This window comes from Oncorhynchus tshawytscha, linkage group LG04 (genome assembly GCF_018296145.1).
Source record: "Oncorhynchus tshawytscha isolate Ot180627B linkage group LG04, Otsh_v2.0, whole genome shotgun sequence".
Taxonomy (NCBI): domain Eukaryota; kingdom Metazoa; phylum Chordata; class Actinopteri; order Salmoniformes; family Salmonidae; genus Oncorhynchus; species Oncorhynchus tshawytscha.
In genome coordinates, this window is record NC_056432.1 from 38,180,739 (window position 1) to 38,196,421 (window position 15,683).

The 15,683-nt window shown below is 39.7% G+C and overlaps 1 non-coding gene across 1 annotated transcript; it reads right to left on the bottom strand.

The window, feature by feature from the left end:
- Positions 1 to 694: 694 nt before the first annotated feature.
- LOC112249768 lies at positions 695 to 749 on the bottom strand. Its single transcript, XR_002953428.1, has one exon. It is a non-coding gene; the product is annotated as a U7 small nuclear RNA (small nuclear RNA).
- Between the last annotated feature and the right edge of the window lie 14,934 nt (positions 750 to 15,683).

The window sequence follows — 15,683 nt, forward strand, 5'->3', positions numbered from 1 at the left end:
AGACCACCTATAACTTTGTCTTTTTCCAATGGGAGCCCTGCCAGGATGGAAAAGTAAATATGTAATGTGCTGAACATTCATTTCAGATGGAAAAAACTATAAAGCTGTCTTTTTGCGTAAATATATCAAGATAACATAACAACCAGGTGGCTCGAGTTCAAAGCTGTTTTGGAAGGCTAAGGTAGAGTATACATGGAGACTAATCATTGTGCGGAGCAGCCCTGCAGATGTGATTGGAGTCGTAGTATAGTAGAGCTCTTAGTGTAGCTACCTCTTACGGATAGAAAACTGAAGCAAGAGAAAACATGGTATCCATCCCAAATGGCACCCTTAAGTGCACTTCCTCCCTGGTCAAAAGTAGTGCTAAAAAGGGAATAGGGTGCCATTGGAGATGCATACATGAATCTAAATTAGCACTGTTTCTGGAAACAGGAAATATAAACTAAGTAACACTAAAGTTACGGATGAATGAATGAATGAAACCCATGGGACTGCCGTGAATGAACAAATACTACAGAATACTGTAGTCCACAAAAACACTACAGTGAATACTGTGGTATTTACTGTAGTATTTGCGGTAGTATACTGTAGTATTTACAGTTAACTATAGTATAAATACTGTCAAAAAGAAAACTGTAGTATATCTATAGCAATTAATGTAGTGTTTTTGTTATATTATCTTTGACATAGAAGAGGAGGCTTTCTCCTTCGGGAAACCTACTGGAGAAATACTAAAAGAGCAAATTTTGCTAACATTACAGTAGTATTTATTCTATAGTATACTAAAACATTATAGAGGAAGTACTGCACATGATCGAAGGATGCTACAGTGTGTAGTATAGTTTCTACAGTATATTACATTTTATTATAGAATTCTACAGTAAGTACTATACTATTCTATAGTAAACTGTAGTATTTTTTTATGTGGGTGCGTCCATAAAAATCCCCTCTTTTATCTTCACTTTTAGTATCAGTATCAATAAAGATGTAGGAGTCAGACCCACACAGCTCTGCTCACCCCATAATGCAACAGCTGTTGGTGGTTTCTATGTTGGAGGATGGTTTAGGAAATTCACTTAAAATTGTTGGCATGCGAAGCTGAGGAACATAATTGAGCAATAACTGAACTTTTAATATGATGTCAGATTGGGATTGGCTGCTTGAAAGTAATGAATCTGTCCTCATGAGGCTAGTGTGCTCTCTGCACAAAACATAGAAGACTTATACGAGAGCATAAACATGTCTTCGACATGTAGCTGCATTCATAAATATTATGTGGCTGCATGGTCTAATGTCATCTCTCATAATTATGGTCTAGCACTTCCAGTAAGCCAATGGAATGATTTGGCCAAAGTGTCTGATGTGTCCCTGGAGAAAAAGTGTTTTTGCAAAATGTGAAATAATTGATTTAAGTAGTGTGTAAAATGAATATGCCTACTCGGGAATAGAGGAGTTCTTGAAAAATAAAGAATTCCATATTCCAGAATATGCTATGTCATATGTTACAGTTATCTGGGTTCAGTTTTGTCTACATTGCTTAAACCTACCCAGTCCTTTTCAGATCAGTGGTCACTGAAGATAACACAGCAATGTGTGCTATACAGGCAGGTCCTTACCGTTCTGCCGCCATAGGCAAGACCAAAAAATGGCGCCCCCTGCAAAACTAGAATAATCCCAATGACGTTGAAAATGTGTCTAAAAGACACTAAATTAGCATGTCTAGAAAACATATGTTCCAGACATTGAAGTTAGGTTCAATGTAGGTTCTGAATTAATGGTGAAAGGGTATTTTCCGTATGTTTAAAATACATATTTTCCAGGACGTTGAAAAGGCATCCGGACGTTGAAATCAGGTTAATTGAAAAAGTTGAAAATACTTATTTTCTGGATGTTGAAAATATGTATTTTCTGAATGTTGAAATCAGGCAATTTTTTTGTTCTGGGTTGAAGTTGAAAATAAGTTATTTATAGACACCTATGTTTGGGCCAAATCAAGGCTGGTCCAGGACAGACAAAATTTGAACCGAAAATAGATGTCTATGATTGGTTCAGATTTGTTACGGACCGGACCAGAAATCTGCGTCTGTGGACATTGATATCAAGGCCAGTCTGGACTGCACCAAAGCTGAACCAACCATAGATGTCTATGATTGGTTCAGATTTGGTCTGGACCGAACCATAAACCAATGTTCCGTTGATGTGGAAATCAAGTCTGGTCTGGAATTGCACCAAAAAAAAAAGACTTCCAAAAGGCATCGGTGTCGGTTGGTGCTTACTGAGGTGTAGCCTACAGTGTTGCCTTTATGAATGCCCTTCTATGTGGTAAGCCTACCGTTTGTAAAACAACAAAAAACAACGTCCGATTTTATGAATGCCCATCCAAGTGGTAGACCCACCGTTTGTAAAATAGGCCATTGCAATTGGCTTTATTAGCCCTGATTCCTGTGACTGATAAATTTGGCTATTTAAGCTCTGAATATCAGCTACCCAACTTTATCAGGAGTTATCGAGAGCCTATTTGCAATGTGTTTACACAGTGGGAAATGCTAAATTATTTCTTCTTCACTATGATCAACTTATCAAAGATATACGGATAAAAACTTGAAACCACTGATCATGACAAAGGGGTGAAACTCCTGGACAACAGTGATTGTCCATTTTACTTTGATCTGTCCTGTCCTGTTTTTAGGATATGTTGTTTGTTAACATGACAGAACATTTGTATTTCATTGAGGGCCATTTAGGTTAGGCTATTTGATTGGAGAATCCTGCACGATGTGAAAAGTGTCAGTCTCATTACACTGTCATACACTTTATCAGCAGTCTGTAGGCTACAGAAAAGGCCACACTTTCTACCATATCCTATATCTGTTACGTGATTTATGTTTGATGATTTTTTTTGACCACACCTTGGTGTAGCTCTGCAGAGGTGCATCTCTCCAACAGCACCCTGGAGAGGTGCACTGGGAATGGACAAGTAAAATATTTTGCGCCCTTGCCTTTGACAAAGTGGGCTCTGCTTATCAAAGGTTGGTATCAGCGCTCACCTAAAAAGCCCATATGCCACTGGTTGAGAGAAATTGACATTGTTTTTAATCATAATTATGTGAGGTTTTATGTGTTGTTGGAGGTGAGTCTTGGTCAGTTTAGCTCAGAAAATGCTGCCCTCGTCAATTTTAATATTTTTCCTAAACCTCAACTTCAAAACAATCTCCTGCAACCCGCCTCACCCAATGTGGTATGGATTTGGGTTTTTTTCTAAAGTATTTCTATTTACCTCCGAACTGGAATACCTCAACTGATGATAGCTAGCTAACTAGCTACCAGCTATCAGCTATCAGTCAGCTAACCACTGCTGGTGGTCATCAGATAACCTTTAGCTCGGAAAGCTCTCGCCAGTTCGTACAACGTGTTTCAAACCAGAACATACCGGACCTATTTTTTTCTCCATATTTCTACAGCAAACTCTGAACCTTTTCATCTGGATCATGGCAGCTAGCTAACCGCAACCCGGGTTGACTACTCCTGGCTAACGTTTCCATCCCAGCGAAAGCACCAACTAGCCTGGAGCTAGCCCATTCTAGACCCATCTCCCAGCTAGGGCTCCTGGGCTACTCCTGAAGCCCACTCCTCGGCTACAATATCCGGACCCCTTCTACTGCTGGTACGGGGCACGGAACCCCGCTGATCCTTCACGACTGGAATACTGACATAATCTGCCCAAGGATCCCAACAAGCCCCTCAGGCGCATCGTCCCCAGAAGGCCCATTCTGCTAACCGCGGCTTGCTAGCTATCTATAGCATATTGGACTGTTAGCTGATCCATCGGCCAGTTTCTTGGACCACTATACCCATTTTGCCAATTGGACTTGGACCCCTCTGCTACTTGGAACCCTACTAGTTCCACGACTGGTCTATCGACATCACAGCACGAGGAGGAAAAAACAGACTTTCCCCCATCGCGATGTCCCTCTAAGGCCCTCATGCTAGCATGCTAGCCCCGGCCTGCTAACTGCTAGCTTGCTTGCCCCGGTCTGTCTCTATCGCCGTGTCCCCAGCCAACCCAACCACTCACTGGACCCATACGATCACTTGGCTACGCATGCCTCTCCCTAATATCAATATGCTTTGTCCATTACTGTCCTAGTTAGGGATTACTTTCTTATTTCACTGTAGAACCTCTAGCCCTGCTCAATATGCCTTAACCAACCATGTTGTTCCACCTCCCACATATGCGACGACATCATCTGGTTTAAACGTCTCTAGAGACTATATCTCTCTCATCATTACTCAATGCCTAGGTTTACCTCCAATGTACTATCTTCCTACCATACCTTTGTCTGTACATTATGCCTTGAATCTATGCTATTGTGCTCAGAAACCTGCTCCCTTTACTCTCTGTTCCGAATGTGCTAGACGGCGAAGTTCTTATAGTCTTTAGCCATACCTTTATCCTACTTCTCCTCTGTTTCTCTGGTGATGTAGAAGTTAATCCAGGACCTGCAGTGCCTAGCTCCACTCCTACACCCCAGGTGCTCTCATTGGTTGACTTCTGTAACTGTAAAAGCCTTGGTTTCATGCATGTTAACATTAGAAGCCTACTCCCTACGTGTGCTTTATTCACTGCTTTAGCACATTCTGCCAACCCGGATGTCTTAGCCGTGTCTGAATCCTGGCTTAGGAAAATCACCCAAAACCAAGGAGATTTCCATCCCTAACCAATAACATTTTCCGCCAAGATAGAACTGCCGAAAGGTGGCCGTGTTGCAATCTACTGCAGAGATAGCCTGCAGAGTTCTGTCTTACTATCCAGGTCTGTACCAAAACAATTCAAGCTTCTACTTCTAAAAATGCACCTTTCCAGAAACAAGTCTCTCACCTTTGCCGCTTGCTATAGACCACCCTCTGCCCCCAGGTGTGCCCTGGACACCATATGTGAATTGATTGACCCCATCTATCTTCTGTGTTCGTGCTACTAGGTGACCTAAACTGGGAGATGCTTATCACCCCGGCCATCCTACATTCTAAGATGGATGCCCTCAATCTCACACAAATTATCAATGAACCTACCAGGTACAACCCCAAATTAGTAAACACGGGCACATTCATAGATATCATCCTAACCAACTTGCCCTCCAAATACACCTCTGCTGTTTTCAACCAAGATCTCAGCGATCACTGCCTCGTTGCCTGCATCCGTAATGGGTCTGCGATCAAATGACCACCCCTCATCACTGTCAAACGCTCCCTAAAACACTTCAGCGAACAGGCCTTTCTAATCGACCTGGCCGGGGTATCCTGGAATGACATTGACCTTATCCCGTCAGTAGAGGATGCCTGGTTATTCTTTAAAAGTGCCATCCTCACCATCTTAAATAAGCATGCTCCCTTCAAAAATTTTTGAACTAGGAATAGATGTAGCCCTTGAGTCACTCAAAACCTGTCTACCCTTGACCAGCACAAAAACATCCTGTGGCATTCTGCATTAGCATCAAATAGACCCCGTGATATGCAACTTTTCAGGGAAGTTAGGAACCAATATACACAGGCAGTTAGGAAAGCTAAGCATAGCTTTTTGCATTTGCATCCTGTAGTACAAACCCCAAAATGTTCTGGGACACTGTAAAGTCCATGGAGAATAAGAGCACCTCCCCCCAGCTGCCCACTGCATTGAGAATAGGAAACACTGTCATTACCGATAAATCCACAATAATTGAGAATTTCAACAAGCATTTTTCTACGACTGGCCATACTTTCCACCTGGCTACCCCTACCCCGGTCAACAGCCCTGCGCTCCCCACAGCAACTCGCCCAAACCTCCCCCACTTCTCCTTCACCAAAATCCAGATAGCTGATGTTCTGAAAGAGCTGCGAAATCTGGCCCCTACAAATCAGCCAATCTGGACCCTCTCTTTATAAAATGATCTGCTGAAATTATTGCAACCCCTATTACTAGCCTGTTCAATCTCTTTGGTGTCGTCTGAGATTCCCAAAGATTGGAAAGCTGGCGCAGTCATCCCCCTCTTCAAAGGGTGAGACACTCTTGACCCAAACTGCTACAGACCTACTGTATATCTATTCTACCCTGCATTTCTAAGGTCTTTGAAAGTCAAGTTAACGAACAGATTACCAACCATTTCGAATCTCACCGTACCTTCTCCGCTATGCAATCTGGATTCAGAGCTGGTCATGGGTGCACCTCAGCCACGATCAAGGTCCTAAACGATATCATAACCGCCATCGATAAATGACATTACTGTGCAGCCGTATTCATCGACCTGGCTAAGGCTTTCGACTCTGTCAATCACAACATTCTTATTGGCAGACTCAACATCCTTGGTTTCTCAAATGATTGCCTCGCTTGGTTCACCAACTACTTCTCCGATAGGGTTCAGTATGTCAAATCGGAGGGCCTGTTGTCCAGACCTCTGGCAGTCTATGGGGGTGCCACAGGGTTAAATTCTCGGGCCGACTCTCTTCTCTGTATACGTCAATGGCCCTTCGTTAGACACTGTGTTAACTAACCTCCAGATCAGCTTCAATGCCATACAACTCTCCATCCGTGGCCTCCAACTGCTCTTAAATGCAAATAAAACTAAATGCATGCTCTTTAACCGATCGCTGTCCGATCCTGCCTGCCCATCCAGCATCACTACTCTGGACGGTTCTGACTTAGAATATGTGGACAACTACAAATACCTAGGTGTCTGGTTAGACTGTAAACTCTCCTTCCAGACTCACATCAAACATCTCCAATCCAAAATTAAATCTAGAATCGGCTTCCTATTTTGCAACAAAGCATCCTTCACTCATGCTGACAATCATACCCTCGTAAAACTGACCATCCTACCGATCCTCGACTTTGGCGATGTAATTTACAAAATAGCCTCCAACACTCTACTCAACAAATTGGATGCAGTCTATCACAGTGCCATCCATTTTGTCACCAAAGCCCCATATACTACCGACCACTCCGACCTGTATGCTCTCGTTGGCTGGCCCTCGCTTCATACTCGTCGCCAAACCCACTGGCTCCAGGTCATCTACAAGTCTCTGCTAGGTAAAGCCCAGCCTCATCTCAGCTCACTGGTCACCATAGCAGCACCAACCCGTAGCACGCGCTCCAGCAAGTATATCTCACTGGTCACCACCAAAGCCAGTTCTTCCTTTGGCCGCCTCTCCGTCCAGTTCTCTGCTGCCAATGACTGGAATGAACTGCAAAAATCTCTGAAACTGGAAACACTTATCTCCCTCACTAGCTTTAAGCACCAACTGTCAGAGCAGCTCACCGATCACTGCACCTGTACATAGCTCATCTGTAAATTGCCCATCCAATCTACCTCATCCCCATACTGTATTTATTTATTTATCTTGCTCCTTTGCACCCCAGTATCTCAACTTGCACATTAATCTTCTGCACATCCTACCATTCCAGTGTTTAATTGCTATATTGTAAGTAATTTGCCACCATAGCTTATTTATTGCTCTTATCCTACCTCATTTGCACATGCTGTATATATATTTTTCTACTGTATTATTGATTGTATGTTTGTTTATTCCATGTGTAACTCTGTGTTGTTGTATGTGTCGAAATTATTTGCTTTATCTTGGCCAGGTCGCAGTTGCAAATGAGAACTATGTGAAATAAATCAATAAAAATCTGTCGCCATAGGCGGTGGCCTAATCCTGCCTAATGAGCGGGCCGGCCATGTATATAGGACATTTTATCAGCCAGTCTAGGTCTTGAATCACTTATGCTGCAGCAATGTTTACATTTGAAGCCCCGATGCCAGTCTGTTTCTGCTCTCTTGCCAACTCCTAATGGATTTATCATGCTATACAATGAGTGACAATGAGTTTGCAAGAGAGCAGAAACAGATCTTGGGACCAGGCTATTCAATTTGCACACAATTAGAGAAATATAATCTCCCAACAACACCATACTAGCTGACACTGCAGCTACGAAGGAATTATTTCGTTTTTCATTGCAGTACTTTTGACAGGTTTAATGCATTTTCACTGACAAATTATCCAGTCTCATATTTTACCCAAATATTTGAACAAGTTAGTTTGGAATGTTGGGGGTGGTTGGTCACGCTGGTGACAGATATAGAACAGCTTCCAAAAATGACATTGCTGGGTTTACGTTGGCATCACCACACTACTCAGAGGCTCTTATTTGAGTTTGTCTTGCCCAGTGCTCAGTGATGGTGAGGAAAATAATCAGTGAGAGATTGTTACGGGTAATTGCTTTAACTGCATGTTGAAAGCTGACAAATAGCAGTTCTATAAATGAAACAAACTTTACAGTGTCAGAATGAGGTGCTAATGTTTTCTTCAAGAGAATACAGATTCTGAATAGCCAATCTTTTTTTTAACTTCAACTGGAGGAGAGGAGTGTGTAGCGTACACTGACCTAATGTTTTATATGTTTATTGCAAATATTTCCTTCCCTGTGAATTACATGGCAAAGTAACCATCTTTCATGTATTTTGGGAATTCTATCATGTGAGAGAGCAGGAACTGGATGGAATGAAGGAATATAGTTACTGGAACAACAAATCTACCATGACATCATACTCTTAAACTTAATGGCTATTATTCAAAAACACATGGCAGTTGGTGCAGTGAGTTTGATCCAACACCCCCCTTATCCCATCTCAAATGCTAGCCCCATGTTTGAGAAAAAAAACACCTCCTGTGTTTTAACAGAGTGCCATTCGTTGCAAATGCAGATGTTTTAAAGGCAATTAGATGCTGTTGAGAACAACAATGAAACACTGCAAACCATTGAATAGGAGAAAACAAAGGGCCTTGGAGGCCAGAGTTGGTCAAAAGTAATGAAATTGATATGAATGATCTGCCAAATTGACTCCAATCCAAATGTAGTCTGCATTAACCAATTCCTTGCCCTTTTGAAAGCTGTAGACAATCCCAGGAACACAACATCAAAATAGCTGTTTGAAACAAGCATACAGATACTATCTACTGGGCACACCATGTCAATTCAACATGGATAATTGGGTAATATTTGGTTGAGACGTTGATCAATGCGATTACAACCTACATTCACCAACTCAAAAAGGCAGCCAAAAGTTAGTTGAATTTCCAATGTGTTCTCACTATGTGTTCAACAATCTAAAAGCACAACCAAATTCCAATTGAAAAACAAAGTCACATTTTTGGTTTATTTGTCACCCAAATGCTGATCACTGTGCTTTCAACTATTTAAAAGCCCAGCAAAGTTCAAATAGTCATACAATGTCAGATATTTTTTTAATCATTGCTATCACTGTGCACCATCTAATAGCAGAACCAAATGACCTGGATTGCAGTTGATATTACATTAAAAGTAGGCCTACATGGTGCAAGTGATCAATGCAATTTGAGATTCTGTACAGATTACTACAGCAATTGTGAAGATATCCACGGACCTGCGATGACCTATGCACGCTGTCTTGAACATGCAGCTTTATATGATTACATAAGAAGAAATGTATAGTTACAGTAACCTCAAAATGTGGCCATGGAGGTGTTACTAGTTTTAAGGTTGAATGTTAGATTAGTTTGTAAAATAGCTTTATATTTAGGCTATTTACTGTATTACAAAAGTAATATTGAATTGTGTTTGGTTGACAGTGCAACCAAATGTTAACATTTAAAGGATATATATCTACTGCTTAGCCACTGGCTTAATCCCATCCCAACTTTTATTTTTGTTTGAGTTGGAGACGTGATTACAACATATAATTTGTTAACTTTTTGACAACTTAATAGGCTATTTATTATATTCAAAAGTGATGTTGAATTGTGTTTGGTTTTCAACAGAACTAAATATCAACATTTGAAGTAGACTTTGTTTGGATAGTTCCATCTGTTCCACTGACTTATTCTGGATTTATTCCCAGTTTGTCTATTAATAACTGATATGTTGTATTCACTTCTTCATCTCAACCAAAAACCTAAACCAAATCTATGGGATTTAAGCCAGTGGCTCAGATGGAACAGGAAGTATTCAGGAAGTATTCATACCCCTTCACTCATTCCACATGTTGTTGTGTTACAGCCTGAATTCAGAATGGATTAAATATCTTTTTTTTTCTCACCCATACTGTAACGATCATCTGTTGAAGAAGGTGTGGACCAAAGCGCAGCGTGGTACGTGTTCATATTTTTATTTCAACTGACCACTAAATAACAAAAATCACAAACCGAAACAGTCCTGTCAGGAGCAGAAACACAAAACAGAAAATAACTACCCACAAAAACCCTGTGGGATAAAGCTACCTAAGTATGGTTCCCAATCAGAGACAACGATAGACAGCTGTCCCTGATTGAGAACCATACCTGGCCAAAACAAAGAAATACAAAACCATAGAAAAAGGAACATAGAATGCCCAAATCACACCCTGACCAAACCAAAATAGAGACATAAAAAGCTCGAAGGTCAGGGCGTGACACATACCCCGTAATGACAAAGTGAAAACATGTTTTTAATTCAATACATTGGGGTATGGCGACGATTACAGCTGTGAGTTTTTTGGGTAAGTCTCTAACAGCTTTGCACACCTGGATTGTACAATATTTGTCTATTATTCTTTTTAAATTCTTCAATCTATGTCAAGTTGATTGTTGATCATTGCTAGACAGCCATTTTCAAGTCTTGCCACAGATTTTAAAGCCGATTTAAATCAGAACTGTAACCAGGCCACTTAGGTACATTCAATGTCGTCTTGGTAAGCAAATCCAGTGTATATTTGGCCTTGTGTTTTGTGTTCTTGTCCTTCTGAAAGGTGATTTCATCTCCCAGTGTCTGTTGGAAAGCAGACTAGACAAGGTTTTCCTTTAGGATTTTGCCTGTGCTTATACTGTAGCTGTATCCCGTTTCTTTTTATCCTACAAAATTCCCTAGTCTGCCGATGACAAGCATACCCATAACATGATGCAGCCGCCAGCATGCTTGAAAATATGAAGAGGGGTACTCAGTGATGTGTTGGATTTTCCCTAAACATAACACTTTCTATTCAGGAGAAAAGTACATTTTGTTTTCACATTTTCTTTCAGTATTACTTGCTGCAAACAGGATGCATGTTTTGGAATATTTTTATTCTGTACAGGCTTCCTTCTTTTCTCTCTGTCATTGAGGTTAGTATTGTAGGTTAAACTTAACTTAAATTATGTTGATCCATCCTCAGTTTTCTCATATCACAACCATTAAACTCTGTAACTGTTCATCGTTTCCTTCCCCTCCGGCAACTGAGTTAGGAAGGACGCCTGTATCTTTGTAGTGAATGGGTGTATTGACACACCATCCAAAGTATAATTAATAACTTCACCATGCTCAAATGGATACTGAGCATCTGCTTTTTTTTTTTTTACACATCTACCAATTGATGCCCTTCTTTGCGAGGTATTGAAAAACGTTCCTGGTCTTTCTGGTTTAATCTGTGCTTTAAATTCACTATTTTATTGAGGGACCTTACAGATTATTCTGTGTGTGGGGTACAGAGATGGGATAGTCATTCAAAAATCATGGTAACCACTATTATTGAACACAGTTCAGCTTTTAATGTTTTATTAATTTCCAATATGTTCTACAAACAAAATTCCACTTTGATATTATGGGGTGTTCTGTGTAGGTCAGTGACACAAAATCTCAATAGATGTTTTTATTTTTATCAGGCTGTAACACAGGCTGTATCAGGCTGGAAAATGTGAAGGGGTGTGAATACTTTCTTAAGGTACTTCCCCTTTAAAAGCTTGATATTTTGGTTGCGTTGTCAACTTAACAATTCAATATTACTTTTGAAATAGAATTAAAAATAAATACACGTAATGCACTTTAAATGCATTTTGATTTGATATGGTCCTATTCCTTAATTATTTTTGTGGGGTTGAGATTAAGATGTGAAAGCAATATCTTAATTCATTTGTAGACAAACTGGAATTAAAGCCAGACTAAGTCAGAGGCACAGATTAAACTATCTAAGCAGAATATACTGTACATCTCCTTCAAATGGTTGTGTTGTCAACTGAACACAATTCAGTGCCACTAAATATCATTACATTTTAAATCAACCACAGCTTTTGTATCAATAGGCCTATTATATTGTCCATTTTTTGTTGAATAATGGTTAAATTGAAACAATAGCTGGTGTTGACTTTGCAAATGCGAATATAAGACTAAATAGCATCATTGATGATAAATGAGTGGTAAAGTACGGTCACATTTCATTTGCTCTGTAAAACCTGTCAATTGAAAAGACTTCATTAGCAACAGTTAATCTATTTAGTTTTTAAGTGGAAATCTTTCAATAATCATTTTCATGATAGCACATTGGTAATAGTCAGTTACAAATACCATACATAAGTAGGGCTGGGCTAAGTTATAACCCTGGATAGGAGACCAAAGGGTAGCTGTAGGAGGTACTGCCCAGCCTATTGTGTTTTTTTCTGAAAGTGATTGAAGATCTAACATTGTTTTAAAGGTAAAAAATTCAAAATATTTTATACAAAATGTAAATTTCACCCTCAAAACAACAGTTTACGTTGACAACTTTTGTATAAATACAATGTATTAACAAATTACATTGAAACAATGTTGATTCAACCAGTTTGTGCCCAGTGGGTAGCTATTACAGTACATGTAACACAATGTTTTGGATTGTGCAACATGGTTCTCGTGAGAGGTTTGCATGCCAGGTGGGCCAAACAATGGACACGGTAGACCACATCTATTGAAACTTGTTGTTCATTGGAACATGTACAGTATATTATGTATGGTCCTTGGCTGTTAAAAGGTGTTGTTCAACTGCAAGAAAAGAACAACAAAAGTTACAGAAATATCAGGAGACTACTACTAACCAACAGGCTATAATTCATATTTATTGGAAATGTAAGTACTATGGAAAACATTTGGAGGATTTACCGTTCAGCATGAATCCCTCTCTTGACTCAAATGTCTTGGTGTAGTTTGTTTTATGGGTGCTTTTATCATGGATGGGTGCCTACTCCAAACACCTAAAATGACCCTTTTATGTTGCTGGCTACTGATGGGGCTCCATAAAACAAGAGAATACAGCTATACCATTAAACACAAAGGATGTTTTTTACTGGAGTTAAGGGAATGGTTTTGATGCCTTTGAAGGCCCGTACGTGGATTAAGATCATAGAACTGTGCCTCATTTTTTTTAAAACCTCCAGGCTTAGCCTAGGTTCAAAGATCCATAAAACACATTTCGACCTGGTAAAGGAAAGAGAAAAACACTCTTACATTACAACGACCCATTTGCTGCCAAATATTTTCACTGTTAGTCTAAATAACACTTTATGGTTTCCTGCAGTTAACGTTGGGGCGTTGAGTTGCATCCTGAAATCCACAGATAGTAATGTTCAAAAGGGTACAGATGTGGCGAATAGGGCAAATTGTTTCCTAAATGTGCAGCCTGGACACCTCTCCAAATGGTACAATTCATATTTTGTTTATTATAATTTTTTTTACAGTGAATTAATGTGACTGACCAGCTCGATTCAGTCTTATGTAGCAACATTTGTAATTGAGTTTTTTATATTGGATAAAATTAGAGATTCGAAAATGAGCTAGAAAATTGTATATCATACACTACAACTGAGGAACAATGGGAAAGTAATTATGCTTTGAAAGTTGATAAACTTGTGAGAAAATGGCCCTTGAATGTTTTGGTACACCTACTGGAGAGCTCTTCTTTGTCTACACTAGGGCTGAGGCAGTCAAATGTTGTCAGCCGGTGATTGTCAAGCAAATAACTGCCAGTCTCACGGTAGATGACCATTGATTAACATAAACACATTTATCAGCTCCTGGCTTCGACACATAGCCTACAACCCACTGATGCAGACCTTCGGAACATCAACATTTAAAAAGTAATCAGTATGACTCATCTAACCCAGGTCATGTGTCTTAGCGTGAAGATAAGCAGGTACATACTATAACAATAGATAACCATGAAGGGCATCAACACTGACCCATGATAGTGAGCCAGTCTACAGTCACACACACACACAGTCAGTTGCAGATGTTCCAATGGCCTGAAATCAGCAAATGATCGAGAATGATTCTGAAATTTGTATGCTTGTCCCGAATGATCTACTTCGTAAGTGGGCAGGCCTTATCAAATAGTTTTTCATCTTTGATCCAGATTTCCCATTCAATGAATGCAGTGTTTAAATCTGGCCCATTATTTGATTTTCTAACAATTCTATCCATTGTGAGATTTCTATTGTGCATGGGATCATGGAGGAGGTTCTTATACAGATCATCCCTTAATAAAGTAAAGCTGTATCCTGGCTCAGTGCTTTTATTTGGGGGGCTTTTGAAGACAGCTGAAGTAATGATTAGAAAGTCCACATCTGAGATGTATTTCCCAATACCAAACCATTACTAAAACCAGATGGGTGCAGGGCAGGCCCATCTCTGTTTAATATTCCCAGGGTTCTCTTAACAAGCCTTTTTTTAGCTATGGACAACAAAATGGTTTGTTGTTTTGTTGTTTATTCACATGAATATGACACGATCAATTTGATGGTAGTGAGATATTTAAAACATTATAACATGATCACTTCAAATCTCTAGTATTGTAGCATGAAATGATGAGTGTTTCTTCTAAGACTGGGTTACGTCGATATCAACAGTGTAGGCCTACCGTGAATGTGTTAAGATTTTATGCTATTGTTCCAAATCAAAATATAATAAAATTCAATTTTATTGGTCACATACACATATTTAGCATATGTTATTGCGGGTGTAGCGAAATGCTTGTGTTGCTAGCTCCAACAGTGCAGTAATATCTAAGTCACAACAATAGACACTAATCTAAAGTTAAAGAATGGAGTTAAGAAATATATAAATATTAGGTGTTGAGTGGAATGATCTTGCACCATGGGAAACATGCAGAATAAGCTAAATATTCTGCAAACAAATCATTTCGACAATTAATTGGGCATTGCTGCCTTATTCCCTCTGCTTAAGATAGCATTTCACTGTCAACATACATTGTTAATGATGTAAATCTCAATTAATTTATCATAATATACATGACATACCAAGCTACCAGCAGCCTGTGAAACCACACTGAATGTTAGTGGAATGGTAAGACGTCAAGACAAGAATCTGTGTTGTCTGTAGAATATGGTCTGAAGAAAAGTAATAAAAACAGCATGCATGAGAGATCCAGTCTTTCCATAAATATGAAGATGTAAAATTGGCTTCACCAAGAACTACTCCAATCTGTTTGACAGCCATGTCCTGCATTTCATGATGGGGACTGACTTTGAACTCCTACAAGCTATTCCGTCTGGCACAGGATCTCCAGTTGCTGTTTTTACAGCGTCAGACAACGTGTATCACATCATCAGCAAAGCGGAAAATTAAAGTTTACTGAATGTTAAGACTTCCTCACTTATTGTACTTTTAAGAGCAGCGTCAATGCCAAAAGTCTGAGGTCTTCCTCGTGAAGTGTAACTAATTTTACCTGAAGAAGCTGTAAATCCGTGACAATTAGGTTTAACTAGCATTAAAACTAAAGTACAGTATGTTAACCCATTGTGTACATGATGCATATAGTATGTGGTAGAGGAGTTGATGGCACAGGTTTGTGTCAGTGTGTCAGCTTTTTAAGATAAGACAATGACTATCATCCCCATGG